Raw genomic sequence first — 6,499 nt, 5'->3', positions numbered from 1 at the left:
ATAAATTAACCATAATTCATATATCGATGTTGTCAACCATCTCTGAGTGCAAGGTACCTGTCTGCTTCAGCCTGCTTTCAACCCCAGAATATCAGCGTGAGAGAGGAACGTACTGTGTGAATATATTCCATTCATTCATGTATATTTTTGTCTGATTTGTTTAACAATTACAGAAATTAACCTCAGATGGCAATAAATATTTAGCATTTACCGGGGTTTATCTAACAAAGAAAGATCCAGCTAACCTGGTATTTAAAATGTATACAAAGGACAGAGATTTTGTTACATCCGATCAGGGCATAAATTACCCGAGAAAGCCGAGAAACACAATTTTACCATGTGTGTAGGTTATGCGTGAGATCTTGCAAGCTGGAATCGGATAGCGTCATGTTTGTTTGTTTGTCAGTAGTGTTACGAGAGTGTTTTTTGTAATTTGTATTATCATTGATTAAGTGATAGTTATTATCGGTCACAATGTGTAAAGTTTTGAGTGTGGGTTGCGGCTCACATCTTGCATCATGTATGGTCAGTGGCAATAGTATTTTTTAGCGGCACGCTCCAGAGTTGCCTACCCTTGGCTTGTTTATTTTATTTTGTCATGCCGCATGTTCAACGTGATTCATGAATGTTCTGAGTGGATAAAGAAAGTTCTGGACACTGTGTCAGTTTATATAAAGACTGGTTGTTGTGTTTGACACACACGGAATTACACGAGACTTTTCATATCACTGGAGTTGTGTACAACTTTCGGCCGTCACCTGCCTGCCGTCGTCGTCTGTCTGTCAACATCGTCAAGACCGATTGTCTACTGACATTGTAAACTGCCTTCAATTAGAATATCTGCTGTCGTTGTAAATGCCAAGGCTCTGGTGAGTTAATATTTCATGTTTGTGACCCATTACTTTAGATTTATGACTCAATTGCATTGTACTAAATATCTGTTTTCTCCCTCATTGTTGCTTGCTCATTGTTTGTTCAATATATTATTGAATATTTTAGACTGGTCTGTGTTATATTTTGCTGGTTCAAAGGGGAATCTTAAATCTCTTGTCACGGCAATTATTAGCCGTAAAAGTAGCATTCCAGCTGTTTAACGTCGGCGTGTTCATCATCGAGTCTGGACCGGACAAACCCGTGATCAACATCATGAGTATCGATCTACGCAAGTGATGATGATGACTAAAATGGGTTACTGAAGATAAATTCTAACCCGGATCTTCGCGGATCCATTCTTGGATGAAAGGAGGTCAGTTATATCTCTAGAACTGATTGGGAACTGTTGTTACAGTCTGTTTACAAAGTCGATACTGGATGGTAACTATATTGTAGATGTTTACTGGTTGTAAACTATGTGTGTCTCCGACGGCCAGGCCTTATTCTGAATAGAGGTGTGCGTGTGCGCGTCTCCGACATTGTTCCAATAGTGGTGCGTGCGTGCGTCTGTAAGCGTGCGTGTGTGTGCCTGTATCTGGGTGTGTGTGTCTGCGTCTGGATGTCTCTCTCTCCCTCTCTCTCTTTCTCTCTCCCTCCCTCTCTCTCTCTCTCTCTCTCTCTCTCTCTCTCTCTCTCTCTCTCTCTCTCTCTCTCTCTCTCTCTCTCTCTCTCTCTCACTCTGTCTCTGTGTGTGTACGTCTAGGTGTCTGTGTGAGAATGTATCCGTTTGTGTATCTGTGAATACATTCCCACCTTGTTTTATCATGCATCACAGGAAGCCCTTTCAATAATCACAGAACACGTTAAGTTTCCATTGTTGCACGGCTGGTGTAGTTGCAAACATCGCCGTGACAGTTAGGGTGTTTTATTACAGGCGCCCTTGAAGATTTTTACATCGTCAATGGCGATGTAGGAGTTGAACGCCGTTCCCCTGACGCCCTCGATGTTGAGGTTGTACTGCGTCCAGTAGCTGGCGACGTTCATTCTGGTGTGGTGCCAGCCAACTCCGGCATCAGCGTCCATCTCTTCCACTGTATCCACTGGGACGCTGAACACCTAGGTAGAGGAGTTACAGTATAGGACAACCTGGTGTGTTATTATGTTATTCTGTAATGGCACTGTGGGCAGCGTCAGGCAATAAACACTTACCTTTTCATGCAAATTAGGTATGGTTCCTAGAAGTTAACCCGTTCGTTCGTTTCTTATGTCCCCCGCCGTGATGTTGCTAAAGTATTGCGAGAAGCGGCGTAAAACTAAAGTCACTTATTCATGTAAATTGTGCGTAAGGCGGGTGTTATCGTTAGGACAGGACGTGATTACCCTTATGGCGAACACCGAGTGTCATCACTGATTCAGTGGTTCGTTCATGTAATGTCCACAGCTATAGTGACATATGGTATCTGTTTCACAGAATAATCAAGACGTTGTATTTTCAATATACAATTTTAAGATCCATGGTAGAACTCCGAATACTAACTGTTCGTCGTACAAGAGGTGACTAGAAAGAGCTCTGAAGATCCCAGCACGATTCCTTTATTCTGAGAGATGTCTCAGATACATGAAGAAATTGCGACAAATCGGATCGGGTGATCAGGGCCCCGTTCCTCAAGGCGATCGTAGCGCTAAGTTGATCGTAACTCCTATACTTTAACATAGACTTACGACTGTCGTAGCGCTACGATCGCCTTGAGGAATGGGGCCCAGGTCGACACATGTCATCGTATAACAATTGCTTCGATCGACGCTCTTTCTGCCTATCACTGGATTAATTGGTCCAGGCTCGGTGAATTACCGATTGCCGTCATATAGCGGGAAAATTGCAACAAATAAATAATATTCATGATAATGTTGGAGATTTTACGAGAGATCCAGCAGTTCGGATTTATCTAAAATAGAAGTGTTCAAGGTGTATGCTCAAAACACTGGCATTATTACGCCGGTCAATGGAACAGAGCGAACTACAACCTCATAACAAACTCATAACAGCCATATGACCATCTCATCCCATCAGGTACCCATTCACTGCTGGGTGAACACATGCATATTTGAACAAATCCACGTGTGCTTCGTTGTAAAACTCTCAGGAGTCAAGCTCCAAACACGGTCACCCATCCATGGATTTTCCGTCAACGTTGCTGAACTTCAATAGATTTGTGACCCGTGATCTTTCCACAGGCACCATTACAGCTCCGGATCCAAGTTTTCGGGTATTTATCACCAATTTACAAACGTGAAACTAACAGAGCAGTAATACCCCTATATTCCCCATACCATTCTCCGGATCCGCAGACTGCCGATGTTTTGGCCGTCCATGTAGTACCAGAAGTCGAGGCAGTAGATGGTGTTGGCCTCCAACAGCGGCGACATCAACCACGCAGTTTCTGCACTGGCGAACTTAGGATCAAGGTAAATGTAATGACCACTATCTGCAAGTGTAGAACGTATAACATAAATGTAGAATATATGTAACCCTTATATAACAAATCCTTCGAGTTACAGCCTTTACAAATATTAAAGTCAATACGAGATGCAATAGGAACCCAATGTAGAGATTTGAGAATAGCAGTTATGTGATCACACTTAAATATTTTAGACACAACGTGAGTAGCTGTTTTCACGATATTGTGCAGTTTGTAAAGCTGGGCTTTGTTAAGACTGACTGAGTTTGGTTTTACGCCGCTTTTAGCAATATTCCAGCAACATCACGGCGGGGGACACCAGAAATGAGCTTCACACATTGTACCCATGTGGGGATTCGAACCCAGGTCTTCAGCGTGACGAGCCAACGCTTTAACGGTCATCGAAAGAGTTGTCGCATCAAGGCTCAGCGATCACATGAAACATAACAACTTGGGTGAAGCAATGCAATCTGCCTACAAGCGCAGACATAGCACTGAATCGGCGCTTTTACGAGTTCAGAATGACTTACTAAATGTTGTGGATTCACAGGGTGCTGCAATACTGGTTTTATTAGATCAATCTGCTGCGTTTGACACTATTGATCATTCCATACTGCTTCTATTACTGGAATCAAGGATTGGAATCAGCAGCACAGCTTTGGACTGGTTTGAATCCTTTCTTTCTGGCCGCTACCAGTCAGTGACAATAGATGGATGTAAATCACAAAGGCATAAACTTAGATACGGAGTTCCCCAAGGCTCGGTCCTTGGACCTGTCTTGTTTACTGTATATACACTGCCTGTAGGGGACATTGCAAGACGGCATAACCTATCGTTTCACCTTTATGCAGACGACACACAGTTGTACCTAGGCTTCAAGCCTCTGCAAATATCATCTGCTGAGTCGACATTTGCATTAATGAGTAAAGCTATCGACGACATAAGATGTTGGATGTCTACCAACTATCTGAAGTTGAACAATGACAAGACAGAACTTTTGATCCTGAGGCCAAGGTCTCTATCAGGGAAAATGGATTTCCCAACCTTAAAGATAGGAGACAGCACAATATCACCAAGTGATCAAGCTCGAAACCTCGGAGTTATCTTTGACTCCTCCCTGAGTATGGATCGGCATGCAGACACTGTCTGTAAATCTGCCTTTTTCCATCTGAGAAACATCAGCCAAATCAAGCACTTCATTGACAGATCAGCTATCCAGTCATTAGTCCAAGCACTGGTCATCTCACGATTGGACTATTGCAACTCCCTGATGTTTGGCATATCGGAGCAAACTCTCAACAAACTCACCAGAGTTCAAAATGCAGCAGCAAGACTCATCACTGGTGCAGGCAAATATGAACACATAACGCCAACATTACGTACACTGCATTGGCTGCCAATCAGACAAAGAATTGTCTTCAAGGTGTTGGTGTTTGTGCACAAGGCCCTTCACAACCAAGCTCCAGAATACCTGACTGAACTAGTGTCATGGTATCAGCCATCACGAACCCTGAGATCAGCCTCTTTAAAACAAGCAGTAGTGCCCTCTACCCGCAGAGCGAGTTATGGCGATAGAGCTTTCGCCAAAGCAGGTCCTCTGTTATGGAACCAACTACCTGAAAACTTGAAAAACTTGTCAGACATAATTCCATTCAAAAAAGAACTAAAACAGTTCTTTTCCACAGAGCATTCGACCAAGCGCCTTAGAGCAAACCTTGGATTCAGGCGCTATACAAATTTTAACATTATTTAACCATTAGGCTACCCCACCGCCCCGCTTTGTTAAGAACTACAAGGTGAACATTATAGACATCTAATCGAGATGAGACAAGACACCTGAAAAGTACCTGGGTCACGATCCAGAAAGAGTTCGTAACGTTACGACCTATCGTAACTCTATAGTTGATCATAGGTTTACGAATGTCGTAGCGCTACGAACATTTTGTGGATCGGGATTCTGAGCTGATGAAGGAAAACCAAGTTCCAATCACAACCAACCTACTCTGCTCAAATCAATATTTAGCAATGCAATGTACATCAACCTTGTCAATTGTATATACTCACTATGCAGCTATGTATATATTCTCCTTGTTTTCAACTATTTGTATTACCTGCTTGATAGCAGTGTTAGTATCTACACCGAAACGTCGCCGATCCCGACCGCGTCATACCAAAAGACGTTAAAATATGGTACTTGTTGGTCCCTGCCTGGCGCTCGGCATTAATGGGTACATCAAGGACTGGTCGGCTCGGAGTCAGAATAATGTGTCTGAGTGGGGTATTCATGCTTCACTGCGGCATGGTATCTCAGTGGGCTAGCACTATAAAACCAGCTTAAGTCTGGGCTAGTACAAGCAGCCGCACATACACATACACACGCATGCACGTCGTCATATGAGCGAAATATTCTCAAGCACGACGTTAAACCCAATTTCACCTCACCTCACCTCATTGCAATCAAGACGTTTATCCATAGAACTTGGTTTCCCATCATCATTACAACTTCCGAAAATGCCTCACAAAGAAAGCCTGAGCTGATTCTGGAGTAATGTACTTTCGGATGTTTCTAAGTGGTTCTTTCTTTAGTACTTTCTTTTCATCTCCCTGTGTGCCAGTTCAGCGGATATATAAAGTAAAATGTTTAAACTGTTGTAAATGCTGTTGGCTGGCTGTGCGACAGTTGGTGGGACTTTACCTGTTTGAAGTGTGTGGTCCATCTGCGGACCTTTATAGCCTCGGCTTGGAGGTCCTGATTTAATCGTCCAATCAAACTTGTCCTTTGTCCCTTGTGTCCAGCCGCACAACTGGTTCTCGAAGTCACAGTCAAGTCCATTGGCTGAAACAATCACAGAATCATGAGTCGCTCATTCTTTTACAAAACCGGTGGCACTCAGTTACTAAGGCGCCATAATTTCAGAAATCTGTCTTTGGGGTTCGAAACCGCTTGGCAACGGTTATGTTCCTCGGTTTGTGGATTTCGAGATTCCAAATGACAGTAAGCTGAGATCTAGAGCCACCATGTAACTGACTAATACAGAACTGGTCTTCAACAACCCATGCTTGTCCGGTGGTAAGGCTCGCTGAGTTGGTTGGCACATGTCATCGTATCCCAGTTTCACAGATTCACGCTCATGTTATCAGTTACTGAATTGTGTGATTGACTCAAT

The sequence above is a fragment of the Haliotis rubra genome, unplaced genomic scaffold, assembly GCF_003918875.1.
Source record: "Haliotis rubra isolate DU_JTF1 unplaced genomic scaffold, ASM391887v1 Scf714, whole genome shotgun sequence".
Lineage (NCBI taxonomy): Eukaryota > Metazoa > Mollusca > Gastropoda > Lepetellida > Haliotidae > Haliotis > Haliotis rubra.
The sequence above is the reverse complement of the archived record's forward strand: the minus strand, read 5'-3'. Positions refer to the sequence as shown.